At 42.2% G+C, this 18,812-nt stretch overlaps 1 protein-coding gene across 1 annotated transcript in view; it reads right to left on the bottom strand.

Moving 5' to 3' along the window:
- ELAVL2 (ELAV like RNA binding protein 2) overlaps positions 1-18,812 on the bottom strand; it is a 307,766-nt gene that overhangs the window by 67,474 nt on the left and 221,480 nt on the right. The window lies entirely within an intron of this gene.

Raw genomic sequence — 18,812 nt, 5'->3', positions numbered from 1 at the left:
CCTCTGCATATAGGCTATAACAAATCTATCTTAGGAGAGGGAACATGGAAACTTCACTAGTGCCTGAAAAGGAACATGATCAATTCAGCAGAAAATAAGCGCAGTTATCATATTTCAAAATATTACTTTACTCTGCAGGTTGAAAATTCTAGTTTTGCTTCTGTTTTGGTGAATGAAACAGAGACCTTACCAAATCATGGTCAGTTTGAATGTCTCTTGTCACCCTTCAACGATATTGTATCATTTCTCCTAGAATCCCAGATCTGCATGACTTGGCTGGGGAGGAGTGGGTGGATATATTTAGAAACATTCAATAATTAAAATCACTTTCTACTTACCTTCTGCAAACATATCTTAATGATTGAGTTCCCTTTAATTTCATTAAAGTGCAGTTTTAATGAAATCTGTTATCTCAGCTTCTTTTAAGGAGATATGTTCCCAGTAATTCTATTTTAAGGGGGCTATCTTTTCTTTCCATTGCTTACTGAGAACACACACACAGAGTTTGCTGTGATCTCTCCAAAAAGAAATGAAGGAAGAGTGAAAGAAAGGGAGCAGAGGTAGGCAAGAGAGAGCTCCCAAGAGAAGCTGTTAGCTCTTTTCAAGTCCTCAGGAAAAGAGAGCATTAAACAAACACACCTTCTTAGCTGTGGAATCTTTACATACACTTAAAAATCCATGACCCACTTTCAAGAATAGTTCCTTGGACTCTGCTTTTTGTTCAGGGTCCCACCATCTTACTGACCCCTTCCAAGTGGTACAGAGGTCACTCCTCCAGACTTTTTCTTGAAATGGTCTTGGCTAGGTATGAAAGACTGATTTATGCAAAGTTGCTGGCTTACCTTCTGAAAAACACACACATACATGGGAAACAGAAATGGAGCATTAATAAACCAGCAATGTGCAACATCTGTAGATCTACACGTGCAAGCCAACAACCTTATTGCTCGCTAAGGGATATGGTCCAAAAGACAGTCAGACTGTGCTGGGATCTCCCTGAGAAAGCAGCAGAGTCCTAAGGGGGCATGGAGATCAGAATTACAGGACCTGAAGGGTGGCTTACCAGTGGCAATAGCAGCTTCTAGGTTCTGTCAGTATATATGATCAGTGACTGCAATTGGTCTTGGTTCCAGCTTCCCTTTGGACTTTGAGACCTGATAAAAGTTTCTGAGAGCTATAAATAGTGGGTAACATTTTTCCCTTACAGCTTGGCTTGGAAATGCCCAGTGGATGCTGCTCAGTAGTTGTTGTGGTAGTGTTGGTAGCAGTGATGGTGGCAATCGTGGTGAAAGGAGTAATAAGAGCAGCAGCAACAAACACTCACTGTTGTATAAAATGAGCACATGCAATTCTTACATCAAATCTGAGACATAGCTATTTATAATGATGCTGTCCTACCAATGAAGAAACTAAGGCTCAAAGAGGGTAAGTGACTTCTCTGAAATCACCCACTTTCACTAAATGGCAGAGCCAGAATTCAAGCTCCTAAGGTCGTCTCATGAGACTGTCCTATAAGAGGATGAACTGTAGGATAAAAAACCATTATCTCAGTCTCTGATTAAACATACACTCTATTTCAAAGAAGGCTTGTTTCATTAGTTTTCTGTTTATAAAATTACTACTCAATAAATGACATCATGATATCTAGCATTCTCTTTGTGGTATTAGAAAACTCTGGCACAAAAGTTATCATTAGCCCCCCAGTAGCCTCATATGAATTTCTATTTTCTTCTCACACTCAATTAATTAGATTCAGGTTTATCGAAGAAACATTTATCAAATATCACCAATGCTCACAGCACTATATTAAGTGCCACCCATGCACATTCTTATTTAATCCTATTAGCAGATGAGGACAGTTGCCTTACTCCCATTTGCCAAAAGAGGCAATGAAGGAAAAAAAATTATTCATCCATTCCTTCACTGCTTCAGCAATTCATTTATTCAGCCAATATTTATTATGTTATATACCTGGTACTATTCTAGGCATTAGGAACGTGGACATGAAAAAAACAGACCAAGGTTTAAGTTCAGAGAGATACAAAATAAAAAAACAAACAAAAAGATGTCAAATCATGAGAAGCGCTATGAAGAAAAATTAAATGACGTAAGGCATACATGTTGGGGTGGTAATGCAGGTGACGCAATTTACAGGAAAGTCTTCTCTGATGATATTTAAAGCAGAAACATAAAGGAAGTGAAAGAGTGAATCTCTAGGGGAAGAGCATTCTAGTCTGAGACACATTTATTAAAAACTGACTTTGTGCCAGTGCTAAGTGTCATAGATATAAAGATTAATAAGGTATGGTCTTGACTCACCAGGAGCTTTCTATTTGTGGAGACATATATAAATAAATTATTATCGTATGAGAGATGCATGTTCATGGCATTATAAGCAGGGCCAGGAAGAGGGTGAGGCAAGTGAGGAACTTCATATAAATGAAGACAGCATCAGCTTAATTGATTTTTACTTTGGCTTCTAATATGGCACCTATTAGGAGCACATATAGGAAGTGTTTCTTACCTAGTGTTCTGGGAGCTGAAGGTCCTGGGGCTGATAATATCCAATCTGAGTCAGTTAATAGGACACAGCCAAGTTCAGTGCCTTACCAGAGACACAGGGGCATAAAAATGTAGAACAAGGATTCAAATACATATTTCTCTGTTCAAGACCATGGCTATATCAACTGATCAGAATTTCCTAAAGTGTGTTTGCAGAGCAGTGAATCCACAGGATATTAATAAGATATAACTGGGGAGAAAAATGGTTTCAGTGATCAAATCACCATATAAGAATTTAAATAGGTTTCTTTAATGCAGGATTTTTCAGATCCCTTCATGATTCTTCAAAACGGAAGGGTAGTTTACAGAATTTCCAGAAGAGATTTTTAGATTTTTACTATAGACTTAGTCTTCTCCCTTCAGCCAAAATAATTAAAGAAAGCAGTCCCCAACACTACAAACAGTACTTCTTCCTTCACAAAGATAACACAGGAGCAAAGTCTGCAACTGAACAACAATACAGCTGTAGTTTATTGTGCCTGTACTCTATATGCCAACACTTTATACACACACATATATATGTTATGCAACATATATACACATATGCAGTTGACACCTGAACCACACAAGTATGAACTGCATGGATCCACTTACAAAGATTTTTTTTCACTAAATATGAACAAACAGTTCTAACTGAGGTTGGTTGAATCTGTGGGCACAGAATCGCACATCAAGAGGGCAGACTGTAAAGTTACAGGAAGACTTTTGACCGCATGGGGGTTACCATCCTCAGCCCTCCACGTTGTTCAAGGGTCAAGTGTATGTGGGTGTATATATGCATATGTTTATGTATATGACTTCATCCTTGAAACAACCCTAGCAATATCTGTTACATCTATTTTGCACTAGGAAAGATCTGAAGGGCTTAAAGGACCTGAATCATTAACCCAAAGTCACATAGCTCTTAAGTGTCAGACCCTACATGATACCCAGAGTTGGACTCCAGAGCCTGCGTTCTTAGCCACTAAACCATCCGGCCATCCTTAAGCCTAGGCAGTATTCAGAGACTGAACAAAAGCTGGCTACAAGTATCTCTGGTCGACTCAGGGATCTGAATAATATATCAGAACGGTATTAATTCCAAGTGATTTTGGAAATTAGCTTGGAGAACAAAATGAGCTCTGACTGTGCTTAACTCTGTAAAGTTGATTTTGGTTTGGTTTGGTTGGTTGTTTTCTCAGCCTAGTGTGTATTCAACTATTTTTCAGATTTTTAGTGATTATGAAAAAACATACATTTCCTAGGTTTTTTTTCATAGGCGATACTATTTGACTCCTATCTATTCTTCCATTCAACAGAGAGCAGGTGCAACAATCCTCAGTACATTCTGAACTCCAAAAGACCAAAATTTGGGGCTACGGCAGCCTGGCCTCCCAAACATGCAGCCAGGTTGGGGTCAGCCTCTCAGCAGCACTGCTGTGGTCTCCATACCTCAGCCGCAAACACTTGACCCAGTCAAATATCTTCCACACGCCCAAGGGCTGACCTGTCAGCTTGAACTCCATGAGCAAAAAAAGCACAAAAACACAGGATGAATATGGAAGGGAGACCCAGGTGGCAGATTCCACATGTTATTTTTAGTCAGACGCCAAAATCTTTTCACCCTTATAAATAGAACGTATCTGGACTCAGCCTTATTCCTTTGGAGAAGCTGATTAAATAAGAAAGGAGTTTTGCTGCTAATAGGCAATGCCCAACAAAAACAAGGCTCTCGTGGCTCATCTCAAAAGGAAAAGCTACAAGAAAGCCCTGAATTTGCAAAGAAGTGAACCTCATAAATTGTGTACAAAAAGGTTTTGAAGATTCAGATGAAAAGCTCAGTTCCAACATGACCATCTGTTATTTCCCCTTAAAAGAAGAGAGCTAGTAGTTTATAAAAGCAATAAAACCCTTCCAGAGCTCAAAAGCAATAGCAAGGACTTGCAGTTACAAACCAGGGAACATACAGACTGACAGGCAGCTGAGCATGCTTCTACCCCTCACCTCCTGGACAAACAGAAACACAGATTTTTCTAATAACTGACATCTGATCTACTCTTTTTTTCCTCCCTCAATAAGGTTACAGAGAGGGCAATGGCACCTCACTCCAGTACTCTTGCCTGGAAAATCCCATGGATGGAGGAGCCTGGTAGGCTGCAGTCCATGGGGTCACTAAGAGTCGGACACGACTGAGCGACTTCACTTTCACTTTTCACTTTCATGCATTGGAGAAGGAAACGGCAACCCACTCCAGTGTTCTTGCCTGGAGAATCCCATGGAGAGAGGAGCCTTGTGGGCTGCCGTCTATGGGGTCGCACAGAGTCGGACACAACTGAAGCAACTTAGCAGCAGCAGCAGCAGCAATAAGGTTAGGAGTGGTCAAACTTACTTTCCCCCTTTTTTCTTCTATGTTCACCACTTGTTTAATATTTTATCTTTTCTGAACACATGTATCTTCTTTGACCCCTTCCTCATCACTATGTCCCTGTCCCTTTCAATTCTCATCTAGTTCTCTTTGAAGATTCTCTCCTAAGTGGTAAGCCATGAATAGAATCAAACCCTGACTGGTTGGTAGGAAAAGTTAATAACATACAGGCATTTGGGCTTCCCTGGTGGCTCAGCAGTAAAGAATCCTGCTGCCAATGGAGAAGAGGCAGGTTCGATCCCTGGGTTCGGAAGATCATCTGGAGAAGGGAATAGCAACCCACTCCATATTCTTGCCGGGAAAATCTCGTGGACAGAGAAGCCTGGTGGGCTACAGTCCATGGGGTCGCAAGAGTTGGACATGACTGAGCAACTAAACAATAACAACAAATACATGCATTTATTAACTTCACAGATTTTGTGTTTTTTTTCAAACTGAAGGTTTGTGACAACACTGCATCAAGCAAGTCTAATGGCATCTTTATTTTCATTGGCATTTGCACACGTCCTATCTCTGTGTCACATTCTGGTTAATTCTCAAAATATTTCAAACGTTTTTCTTATCATTATGTTTGTTATGGTCATCTGTGATCAGTGGCCCTTAATGTTATAACTGCAAAAAGACTACAGCCCACTGAAGGCTCAGATGATAGTTAGCATTTTTAGCATGATGGTCAGCGATAAAAGTGTTTTAATTTTAATTAAGGCATGTACATTGTTTTCTTAGGACATAATGGTAAACTAAATAGACTACAGTATAATGTAAACATATCTTTTGGATGCAATGGGAAACCAAAAAACTCTTGTGATTCACTTTATTGCGGATATTCCCTTTACTAATGGGGTCTGGAACTCAACTTGCCCTATCTCCAAGGTTTGCCTGTACCTGGATCAAAAACAAGCCAGGAGCATCAGCTCCTGAAGCTGAAATGCAAGTTCCCCTTAGCTTCTCTTCCACAGCCTCCTTTCAAGTCCTTCGTGGAGCATTATGTTTAAGAGTTGGAACAAAGACTTGACCTGCCTAGACTTGCAAATTTAGCTCCATCTATATCAAATGTCTAGCCTTGGCTGAGTCATTAGACTTCTAGACCCTGAATTTCCCCAGTGGTAAATTGTATATAATAATGTACCTTCCTCAGGAGGTTGTTAGAAGTAAATGAAATAATTCATTTAAAGTGTATAATACAATGCCTGACCCATTTTTAAGTCCCCAATTAATGCTATTTGTCATTATGAGCAGCGGCATCTATATCCTTCTCTAATTAAATTGTTCTTATTTGGACTTTAGCATCTTTTTGCAGTAATTACTAAGATCCCAACTGTATTTCTCCTGTTGTTTTACTACAAATGTACACTGCAATTGCTTAAATAACGCTGGAGCCGAAGCGCGGTCAATGAAAAGTCAAAGGAGGTGAACAGAGGGGAAGACCTGGTGAATTGCTGGTTCAGGGCCAGATAGGGTCTCATGAGCACTTTCCAGGGTCTGATTTCATCAGCCTGCCAAGAATGGACCCATATCTGAGAGGTCTATTTGATTTAACCAAACTTAGGACATCATTTCTAGAACTACTACCCTTATCTTTCACTTTATAATGATAAACGCAACTGTAACAGGCTGATAATACTTGTGACAAGACCAGAAAAATCTCTTCCTATTGGTAGACCCATTTAAGAAGCCACATTTTAACCAGAAATTGTTGGGTGGATATGCAAATAAGAGAGTGAGCTGATGTTAACTCCATCGCCTAAAATAACCTGATGCATCTGTCTTGCAAAGAGGCCAATCCCTTCAGAGGTCGTGGGCTAAATAAAGCTCCCCCCAACCTGTGCAGCACTGCCCTGGGCCTGCCAGTGGGGGTCCCAGACACTCCCCTCTCAGTTCTCCCAGGGCTGATGAAGAAGCTTCTGACTTAACTCTTTCTTTACTGGGTCACATCTTAGAGGCTCAGATTCTATATTGATTGTTTAAAGATAACTTTGCATATCTCTGTTCTGATCAATTTTATACCTCCCTGGGGGACATTTTTTCCCCCCTGACACACAAGTTGTTAAGATAAATCTCGATGGACTGACAACATTTAGTATAGTTCCATTGCATGAAAAACAGGCATGTGGGAAGGGGATGTTGGTGAAAATCCAACAATGGATCAAATTAAAGGAAAACTAACTCCACGTTTCAAGTAAATGAATTTACAAGTTTACTAGACTCTTGCCCCTACTCCTTGCCTCCATTCATAAGGGAGCAGCCTGCTAATTTTACCTTTAAGCAGAAGAATTTCTATGTGTAGTACTCTTTTCTTTGATAATAAAGAAAGTCACGTAAATATTTTGGCATCAGGTGGCGCTAGTGGTAAAGAACCCACCTGCCATTGGCAGGAAACATAAGAGACAGGAGTTTGACCTCTGGGTCAGGAAGATCCCCTGGAGGAGGGCATGGCAACCCATTCCAGTATTCTTGGTGGAGAGTGCCATGGACAGGGTTGTAAAGAGTCCGACACGACTAAAGTGCCTTACCATACACACATGCATGTGGCTCCAAAAGGGTAACACTTGTGCTAACCATGTTTGTCCTTAGCAGTTGTTAATAACATGAGAAAATTGTTAAAGGGTAAGTGAAAAAAATCAAGATTAAAAATGGTATATTCAAAATATAGACAGTAAAGCACAGGATTAAGCTGTGCCCTGAAACTCAGTGCCTGAGACAGAAGCGCATATAGATATGCGATGTACCATACATGCATATGTATCTCCCTGCCTCAGTTTCTCTGTCTGTGCAGTGTGAAAACTGCCTATCTCACAGACTGTCATGAGGAGTAAATGACTTAGTGTTACAAAAATGTTTAGAACAGGACCTGGCACATAGTAGTCGTTCAACAGCTCTAAGATCATAATCATCACCATCATCATAAAAATATGAATATAAAACCAAGAGGCACTATCACCCAATATTATTAGTATCTGCCTCCAGAAAGGAACATGTAGCTACCTACTTTCTTCCTCTTTATAAAATGTCCTGTGCTTTCTCCAAATTTCCTATAATGACCACAGACTACTTAGATCACCAAAGAATATACTTTGAAAAAGAAAAAACCATCTCAGTTGGCAACTTGTAGTCTGAAGTAACGATTGTCCCAAAGCCCTTTTAATGATGCCATTCAAGGTTTATAACTAGGACTTTTCTATTGCTGCCATAACAAAGTAGCACAAACTCAGTGGTTTAAAACAATAGAAATTTATTATCCTATAGTTCTATAGGTCCAGAGTGTGACACAGGTCTCACTGGGCTAAAATCAAGGTGCACAGGGAGGGCTATGTTCTTTTGGGAGATATATCATCCATCCAGAGTTGGGAATGTTCTATATGCTAGCCACCTGCCATAAATAGCTATTTAAATTTACACTAATGAAAGTAATATTGCAAACTCAGCTCCTTTACAACTCTAGCCACATTTCCAGTGTTCAACGGCCACACATGGCCAGTGGCTTCTCTCCTGGACAGCACAGTTATGAGACGTTTTCATCATAGGTGACAGTTCAACAAGACAATGCGCATCCAGAGCCAAGACTCATCCTGGCCTCCTGACTGGTGTCCTCACTGAGCTTTACTGCCAGCATTATCTTTTCAAGTACGGCCTCACGTCAATTCCTTGCCTTAAAGTTTTCTTGGGATTCTTTGGCCTAAAGCAGACTTTTTTCCAATGCTTTAAATCTATAAAATCCTTAATCCAGAATAAACATTATATTTAAGCCATAATGTGCAGCTATTCCAGTTACAACTGTGATAGGGACACTGAGATGACCTCCCCACCCCTGATTTGCCACACCCCAGGCCTGTAATGCTCTGAAAATGGTCAGTCTCTGTGGATGAGACAGAAACTCCTCAGCATGAAAGCAAAAACTGTTATCTATAGTCTCTGGCTCAAACGGTAAAGAATCTGCCTGCAGTGCAGCAGACAGGGGTTCAATCCCTGGGTCGGGAAGATCCCCTGGAGAAGGAAATGGCAACCCACTCCAGTATTCTTGCCTGGAAAATCTCGTGGACAGAGGAGCCTGGTGGGCTACAGTTCATGGGGTCACAAAGAGTCGGACACGACTGAGTGACTAACACTTTTTCTTTCAGTCTCAGCCTGTTTTCTATTCCCTAAGACACCCCACCATTCACTTTCACGCTTTCTCAAGTTCATCCACAAAATCCCCTTTACTGCTATGTCCTCCTCTCTGTTAAAAATTATTAAAGATGATAATGTAGGTGATAGGAACAAACTCTGACCTTTCATGAAGTGACCAGTCTCCATCTCCAAGGAACTGCAGGTTCTCCAAGACAACTGCAAAATGGGGCAGAAGGCAGGAAACTTTCAATAGGATAAAGAATAAGGAACAGGAAGTAAGTAAAGAGCCCAGAGAGAGCTTGGGATTTGGGGGTTGGCTGACTGGATATACTGGATATACACAGGCATGTGCACGTTATCTAAGTTTCAGTTTGCTAAAGTAGCACTCAGACAAGAGCAGCCCCATCTTGGACCTGGAAATTTATACCAACACCTGTGTTTTAATCCGCAAAATTCCTCAATCTTCAACCTCCAATTCCTTCATCACCACTAAGGAAAGGTCCTGATGGAAAAGACTCATCAGTGCCCCAGAGGCCTTTATAAGGGCCTGGGAGCAAACACATGGATGGGCTTTTGAGGGTGTTTCTGTGAACCCCAAAACTGTATGCATAACTGTGTGTGTGTGCACACTGGGAGGGTAGATTTCCCAGGCTGTTCCACAATTATCAATGGCCCTGTGATTTTCAAAGTTTAACAGTATTGATAGAGAAGCTCAAGGTTCACAAAGAAATCCCTTTAGCACTTTATGATCCCTTTTTTAACTTCAGTTTCCAAATATACTTTATTTTAAAATTTCCTCCCACAAATATATGATACTAATCTAGTCAGTCCTGCAGTCTTTTCTACAGGTTAGAAGCATCTGTCTACTCTGCTTCACGTTCCTTCATTATCTGGACCACCAAGCACTCCAACACATGCTTTCAGAGAAAGAAAAAAAGGTGAGGTTTTTGAACTAAGAAAATGGCTCCACTTTTATCACTTCAAACTGTGTGCACTTTGCAGGAAATTATTAACAGAATCTACAGAGTTCTTACGTCTATCAGGTGCAGTGCTATGCACTTTACACACAGTATCTTAATTAAGCCTCACATCCCTTGAGAAGTAAGCGCTATCCCAATTTTTACAGATGAGAAAACAGGCTTAAGTCTCAGAACGAATAATCAGTACTCTGGGATTTGAGCCTAGGCCATCAGGTAAGTGAGTATGGAGATCACCACATTCTTGTAGCGTTCCTAGTTCTACCTGAATAATCTCTGCAGATGGTATCTCTTAAAGTTAGGTCTGTGATTGTCTAAACTGGGAAGAAGACTTTAGCCTAAATATGAGTGAGAATCATTGCCTTTAAAAATGGAGGCAAACGGACTTCCCTGAATGTCCAGTGGCTAAGACTCTATGCTCCCAACGCAGGGAGCCCAGGCTCAATCCTTGGTCAAGGAACTAGCTCCCCACATGCCTCAACTAAAGATCCTGCGTGCCACAACTAAGACTCCTGTGCAAATAAATTAATAAATATTTTTTTAAAATGGAGGCATAGGCTAGCATTAGATAGTGATTATAGTTTGTATCAAAACATACCAGGAATCCACAGACAACCCAATCACTCACTGGCTCAGTAACACTGAGCACATCCCCTAAACTCTCAGGGCAATCTCTCTTGATCTAAGGATCATAAAACTTATGGTTCTTGGAGAATAAATTAAGTAATATAGTTGAACAATTCAGTGTGCTTCTAAGCATTTAGTGGCTCAGTGGGTAAAGAATCCACCTGCAATGCAGGAGATGCAGGTTCAATCCCTGGGTCAGGAAGATCCCTTGGAGGATGAAATGGCAACCTGATCCAGTATTCTTACCTGGAGAACCCCATGGCATTCTCCACGGCATGACTGTAGAACCTGGCGGGCTACAGTCCTTGGTGTCTTGAAGAGTTGGACATGACTGAGAAGAGTCACTGATTGACAACTGAAATATATATTAGTAATTACTGTAATTAACTGCTAGTAATTATTGTTATTAAGGACTGAGGTGGAAGAATATTCTGATTTATTAAATTAGTCTCCCTAAGTGAGCAAAACAGCTGAGCTGAGGCAGCCAGACTACCTACTCCTCTGCTCCTGTGTAAGAAGAAAATGTCAGAGAGGTAAGACTCCCAATTTCTCAAGTAAGCACTTTATGGGAGAGTGACCAATGAAAAGTTTCTTTTTCTCTGACCATAAGGAGCTGGAGAAACTGCTGCAACTGGTCATATGACTAAATTAACAGTAACAGTGGAAATTTAGATTTTTAAATCCTAGTATTCCCTGGTTGCTCAACAGTAAAGAATCTGCCTGCCGATGCAGGAGACACAGGTTCAATCCCTGGGTTGGGAAGATCCCTTGGAGAAGGAAATAGCAACCTACTCCAGTATTCTTGCCTGGGAAATCCCATGGACTATAGAGCCTGGTGGGCTATAGTCATGGGGTCGCAAAACAGTTAGACACAACTGAGCAACTAAATAACGACATTAACTTTTTACTCTTAAAAATAATTTAGCTGATTATATTAAAAGGTAATCTAATTTCATTCTTTTCTCATGTAGGCTTGAATATCTGTTGATCTGAACTTAAACACTGTGAATATTAGAACTAGCAGAAAGTTAAAGACTACATGAAAATGTCATACTGTTAATAAAGCTAATCATAAAAATTTTTAAAAATGAGAAGCTGCGAAATATGGTGACCAAATTAGAGAAAAAAAATCTGAGTGATGTCTTAGACCCAGCCCTGCTCCTCAGCTCTCCCCAGGCCTGGACACTCCAGAACCCAAGTGACATGAAGTATGTCTGACAGAATCTCATCCATTCCAGAAAATACTTCTAGACTCAAGAATCTTCCATCCAGGGGCTAGGAATGGGAAAGTACAAAGGCTGAGTGACAAATGAATTTCCATTCTTTTCTCTGGGAACATGAAACCAATAAATGCTCTTACAGCCTGGTTTTACATGTACAGTATTAATGAGAATTCCATGCAGATGAACCAAATAGGCAAACAGGATTCAAAGTGTGTGGCCATAACTAGTAAAACTAACTCACAAAAGACATTTTACAACAACTTTTGAGTGAAAACAAGACTATCCTAAAACTTCGGATGAATTTTCCATACTTATATTCAGCCTTGGCATCTGAAAGCGGTACTCAGCCATGAAGCACATCTTCCATGTTGCCAACCCTATCTCCCCAACTTCTCCTTACTGTTCTGAAAAACATACTGAAATCATTCCTGCCTCCCAGATTTAAGCCCAGGGTGTGTTCCATCCCCCACCTGCAATACTTCTGCTCCTCTTTACATAGTCAAAACCATCCAACCTTCACGTCTTATCCCAAGTCCCATCTTCTGTTTAAATGTTAAGACTTCCCCAACCTCTGTCACCTTGCTCATGCTTAACTATATTCCACAAATACTGAATGTATTCTCTGTGCCCGGCAGGGTGCTGGGTGCTGGAGATGAAGCAATGAACAAAACAGGCAAGTGGTAAAGAAGGCAGAGCCAGAAGAACAGAAAAATACAACAGATTTCCATAGCAAACGGTACCACCACAAGACGACTGTCTAGGAAGGACTATCAGAATGCAAAGCAATCTTCTTAAGTTTCCTGGGATCTTGGGTCAGACTCCATTGTGTGGCTTTTGAATAGAACCAAAGTTTGAGACTAGTAGTGATCACTATCTACATCCTATAAAGTACAAGATAGAAATAAACCAGGAGCGCTTTCTCTCTCTCTCTCACACACACACACACACACAAACTTGTGGGGATATGTCTGAGCTCATGCAAAGCCTATTTTGTCCTCCGCACATGCAGAGCCTACTCTGCTATTAATGATATAGTTCCCCATCTTTATAAAATGAACAAGTCTTTTAACGTTCTGGCAGTGATGGCTCTTTAAATATACCCTATCAGTGCTATCTTTCTCCCAAACAGCATAAAGTGAATTTTGAAGTGTTTTATTCGGATGTTCCTTGAAAGATTATCTATTTGTTAAATATTTTCTCATGCAATTTTCAGTCTAAAGTCCATCATTTGTAGCCAGAAGTGAGGAAAACACAGTTGGAAAGAGGTCTAAAGCTGTTATTTTCAACAAACAGCTGGTTACAAGTGCCAGTATGGGAGAGCGTCTCCATTTGTCTTTTCATACATCCACTAGTTTGTCGCCACAGCATTCATGTCCTTAATCTGATTAGCTGGAGGGGTGTCCAGAAATCCCTTAGCTACAATAGCCACTTGCAAAATCCAAATACATCAAAACAATGATTAATAAAATATATCTGTAAGCGTGTTTATACTCACAGGGGGTTAGGAGGGAAATGAAAGAGCAGCCACTGCAAGCTCTTTTCTCCCGGAATTCATAATTTATTTACCTCATCTGTCTTGCTCCCAGTGTGGCTGCAATCAATTGTATTCAATGTCAGCTCCTCGCACAACAGTCTACTGTGTACTTCTAGCTCTACGAGCTAAAAAAGTTCTACACGTGCTTTTACAGAAACATCAGCGTGGACATTTTACTGATCCAGATGGAATCTAATTGCTTCTAGAAAGTGATCTGAGCGCTTAACTCTCCCCCTGAAAGTATTTTTTAAGAGAAAGGTATTAGTTACGATAGGCTGACTGCTAAAAGAACCCCCAAACTTCAATGACTTCATAGAAAAAACATTTATTTCACATTTATGCCAAGTCCAGTGGGAATATCCCTGGTCTGGCAGCCCTCCTGGTTGGATCTGCTTTAAGTACAAATTTTGTTGCTCCCATCTGTGACATGACCCCACATGACTTCCATGGAAGGACGTGGAAGAGAGTGTGGACACAGCATATCACCAACTTAACCTCCTCTTCCAAATGAACACACGTCACTTAGGCTGACATTTCATTAGCCAGAAGTAGCCACATAACCTCAGCTAGACGCGAGAGCCTTGGCAAATGCACTCCCAGCTGAACAGCACTTCACAAGTCTACCTCATAGGGGAGCACCAGGCTGGTGATCAGCTACCCATCTGTGGCCTGAAGACCTAAAATAGACATATATTTAAAAAAACAAAACAAAAAACAAATCTCAACTCCTCTCAATCTGACAGCAGATATCAACACTCAGCTTTTAAGTGCTCAAAGAGAGACAGCAAGAGGTACCCGTTTAAACACAAAATAAAAGCTTGAAATGAAGTGAAAGTCGCTGTCATGTCCAAGTCTCTGTGACCCCATGGATGATACAATCCATGGGATTCTCCAGGCAAGAATACTGGAGTGGGTAGCCTTTCCCTTCTCCAGAGGATCTTCCCAACCCAGGGATCGGACCCAGGTCTCCTGCATTCCAGGTGGATTCTTTACCAGCTGAGCCACAAGGGTGCTTAGATTCAAATCCTGACCCATCATGTAGCAGTGGTTGGATTTTGTGCAGATTACTTATCCTCTCTATGCATCATCAGAACAATGGAGACAAAGGATTAAATGATAAAATGTGTATAAATAAAGACAAGCCCAGTGAGAACCAACACAGGCTGGGTATAGCAAGGAGTTACACACCATCATCGGCATCAAGCAGAGACTCAGACAGGCAGGCCTTGTAATAAAAAAGGGAAGGCTTCAGAAATGCTTTGATAGGAGGCTGTTGGCATGGGGAGTCTGATGGTAGGCTAAGTAGAAACCAGAGCCTCTTAACTGATTGGTTCCAAAAGCCTATTTTGACCTTCTCTGATTGATCCTGAATTGGAAATGGGCAAAAAAGAGGGGAGCTGGCAGTCACTGACCAAGTCCGGACCTTAATGGGCTAACTGCTGTGGAGGATGTGGGTCAGGGTTCTCATACACCACCTGGCCATCGTCCCTCTGAGTGTTCCATCTTGCATGTTCCAAAGTGGGTGGTGGGTCTACTCTCACACCGACAGAGATACCCCGGTGTACCTTCCTCTGGAAAAACTCTCATCAGAATTTTAAAGTTCTTAAACCCTGGGTATGAAGGGATGCAGGGTGGTGAAAATATGAGGGAAAAAAAGCTTTAAATTCTGGGCTGTTTGGCAAAGCCAGGTCTACCAGTGCACCATAATGCATGAAGCCAACCTCACCATTATCATTGTGATAGGAATAACGTGCTCCACTGTACTATGAACAAATGAGCTTTCCGGGATGGACGAGAGCAGGGGGAAGACACACAGCTCAGAAAGCCTGCTCCCTGACTGCTTTTCCCCAGCTGAAGATGGACCCCTCCAGCAGAAGTTTGGTTCAGCAACCAGCAGAGCTTAAAGTTTACAAATATCCCCTTAAATGGAAGAATTATACACAGAGATCTTTACCGAGTATATAAATTCTTTTTAAATGGTGATGAAATACCCAATATAAAGTGACTCAGGCCCATGGTAAAATTAAGATTCTTAGATTCTGCAGGACCTGATTTTATGTGGACAGTATTCCCGGGGGCTGAAAGCTCCCACCCCACCCATTAGAGACTCTGAGGACCAAGTAAAGCTGCAGGAAAATACACAGTATCTGCTTTTGCTCTAACTTACAGCAGGAGGGTGTGAGGGTATGTGTGTGTGCACACGCAAGGAAACTGGTACTGGGGGTGGGGGTTTGGTGGTTTGTGTGTGTGTACATGCAAGGACACTGGTGGGGGGGTTGGGTGGTTTGTGTGTGTGTGTAAATACACACACGTAAGGACACTGGTACTGGGGGTAGGAGTGTGGTTTTATCACTAAAACAGAAATCACCTAAAATTATGCACACGGCCTGCTCAGGCCACAGGCAGTGCCCAGGCTCAGTCAAAAATCTTAAAACAACATGAAGCTCATTCAAAGAAAGTGATCAGGCAGGACAAGAAAGAGACTTAAACGGATGTCACATGAGAAAGAATAGCTGAATAAAGAATGAAGAAAGGAGCTGGAGATGTTAAACCTGGAGGAAACCAAGTTCATATTACCACCACATTCCAAAAACGTAAAGGATCTTCCCTGGGCAGGGAGGAGGAAAAGGAGCTGGTCACTTTTTTGGCCTGAATCAGATGTAAAGATGGTATTTTTGAAGTATTAATTGACTCCACCCACCTCCAAGCTTTCCTTTCCTTCTTAACCCTTACTTCCAGGTCTCCTTCTGAGCCAGGTGGCCTGTGTTCATCGCCTCAGGGGAGGGAGGAACAAAGAGCAGAAAAACAAGGAGCCATTTCTTGCATTTGCATTCCAAACTCCAGGAGAAGGTGAAGGACAGGGAAGCCTAGCACGCTGCAGTCTATGAGGTCACGACGAGTCGGACACAACTGAGTGACTGAACAACAAAACTCTTCAGGGACTGAGAAGGGGGCGTCAAACAAACAAACCTAAGATTAGAAAACTAAACCATGTTCTGGGCAGAAGTTGGAGACAGGCATTCGCAAAAGCATTGTGCGCTGTATGTGCAGCCCAGGGTGACTCCCTCACCTGGAGAGACCCGGTAGGTGAGAACCACGGCCACCTTTACAGACGGCACGAGCTCCCCTGGAACAAGCTGCGGACACTGCCTGGGCCTCAGGGTGCTGCCTGCTGCCCATTTTGGGGACCCCACCAGCACTGCACGCAGAGACTCACTCAGACCTAGAGTTTCTGCTCAGCCCCGCGCATGCAGTCCCTGAGAAAACTCACTCCCGCGACAGCCTTAAAATGTCCTAGCTGGAAAGGGAAGGTCTGTTAGGGGGCATGCTGACTGAAACCGCCCACCCTGGCCAGGTGCCACAGTAACCATCTGCATGAGTTACTTTACAACGGGAGGCCCTGGTAAGGAACGCAGAACTACAAGCCATCACCAACCAGAAGAATTTGGAAAGGTCAAAAGGAGACGCCAGTTCACATGTCCTACCAACCTAGGAGAATCCTCCTCACTGGACTCCATCTTGGCTGAGTGATATGTGCGCCCCCAGGAACTGAGTCAGAATGATTGGGCAGAGACATCCAGAAACTCACTCCATCACCTTAAAACATGGGACCTCGTGCCAGGTAATAAAGCAATCCTCCTGGGCTCCCTTCCCCTCCTGATCTCCACCTGGGCGCCCTTTCCCAATCAAGTCTCTTGTCAGCAGCTGTGCCTTCTCTCACAGTTCATTGCCTAGTGTTAGATAAGCGTCCCCTCTGGGCCGCTGGAAGGGGGTCCTTCTTTCTGCAACATAACTATCAGATTTTGACAGAGCTGAATGGACCAACCCCACTTCTCCCTGAGCTGGGACAGTGGGAAATGCTTTCTGATTACCTGTAGATGGAATGATCACTTGGCACGGAGTTATGCAGGGCAGGGCACCCCAACCCCCAGGCCATCGACTGGTACCAGTCCACGGCCAGTCAGGAACAGGGCTGCGTATCTGGAGGTGAACTGCGGGCCAACCAGAAGCCTTCATATGTGGTCCACCACCCCCACACTCCTTGCCTGGCGGAAAAACTGTCTTCCATGAAACCGGTCCCTGGAGCCAAAAAAGTAGGGGACTGCTGATGTAGAGGAACACATTAACAGTCTGTATGAGCCAGGGTGCTCCAGAGAAACAGAATCAACAGAGTGTATGTGTGTATCATGTAGAGACTGGTTATCAGGAACTGGCTCACACTAATACAGAGGCTGACAAATCCTAGTACTTGCAGGGTCAGCACAGTTTCCATGCAAAGGCCAGCACTCCATCTATTAACAAATGTTAATGTCACCAAGAAGCATCCTCACAGACACACCTGGAATAATGTTTGACGACCATCTGGGTACTACTCCCTGTCACCAAGTCAAGATGACATCTAAAATTAACACAAAGGTCTCAATAAAAGGGCAATTGCAAAACTAACATTCTAGTTTCATCGGGAGGGCATAAAGGCATCCAGAACTAGAAAAAGAAGAAAAGGAAGTGGGGGACTTCGTTAAGGCTCACATCCGCCTCATCTTAGTATTAGTTGATGTTTCTTTCTAGGACGATTTCAGTGGAAGCCAGTCTATGTTGACCCTCAGTGGAACAAGTATGGATGGAGAAAGTGCTTAGCACATTTTTCGTAAATTCTCCTCATTCATCCAGCATAACATTTCCAAGGCTATAAAAATGGATCTTCTTCCATATTTTCTGATAAAGCAGTAAGTGTTGATCCCATTCAAGTCAGTACAATGTAGGGATTAAAATGGATTATAGAACACACAGGTCCAGATTCAAACCCAGGCTCCAAGACATACACAATGACCTTCGACAAATTAAAGTCTTTGAACCTCAGCTTCCACATCCACAAACAAGGGGCTAGAATCATCACTCACCCTCACTAGAACAGAAGATGCCAGTAAATAACCTAGCACAACAGCTGCCACACACCAAACACTTTGCAAGTGTTAGAAGTGGTCACTGTAACTTTACCAAAACTTAGGTGGAGTCTTTAAAATGCACTGCCAACATAGCCCTGAAGTCTGTCTTAAAAAAAAAAAAAAAAAACTCCCGACTCCACTCATCCTTTCTCTTCCTCCTTCCTTCTGCCATCAGAGCAGCCACCAGAGAAACACCACTGATTCTGGAGGTGAGTAGACAGACTGCTGGACAGAAAATAATGATTGATGACTGCCTCGGAAACCCAGAAACCCCATTCAAAGGCAGGCCTCTGACATGAATGCCAGAAAGTTGGAAACCGGAAAACAAAGATAAATAATCGGATTTCCTCCTTCAAATTAGAGCTTTGTGTGCATGTATGTGCACCAGAAAATACTGACTTAATTAGAGGCATTCAATTAAGATTAGAAAAA

This window comes from Giraffa tippelskirchi, chromosome 1 (assembly GCF_054371585.1).
Source record: "Giraffa tippelskirchi isolate mGirTip1 chromosome 1, T2T-mGirTip1v1.2.pri, whole genome shotgun sequence".
NCBI lineage: Eukaryota > Metazoa > Chordata > Mammalia > Artiodactyla > Giraffidae > Giraffa > Giraffa tippelskirchi.
This window is presented reverse-complemented; position numbering and strand designations above follow the sequence as displayed.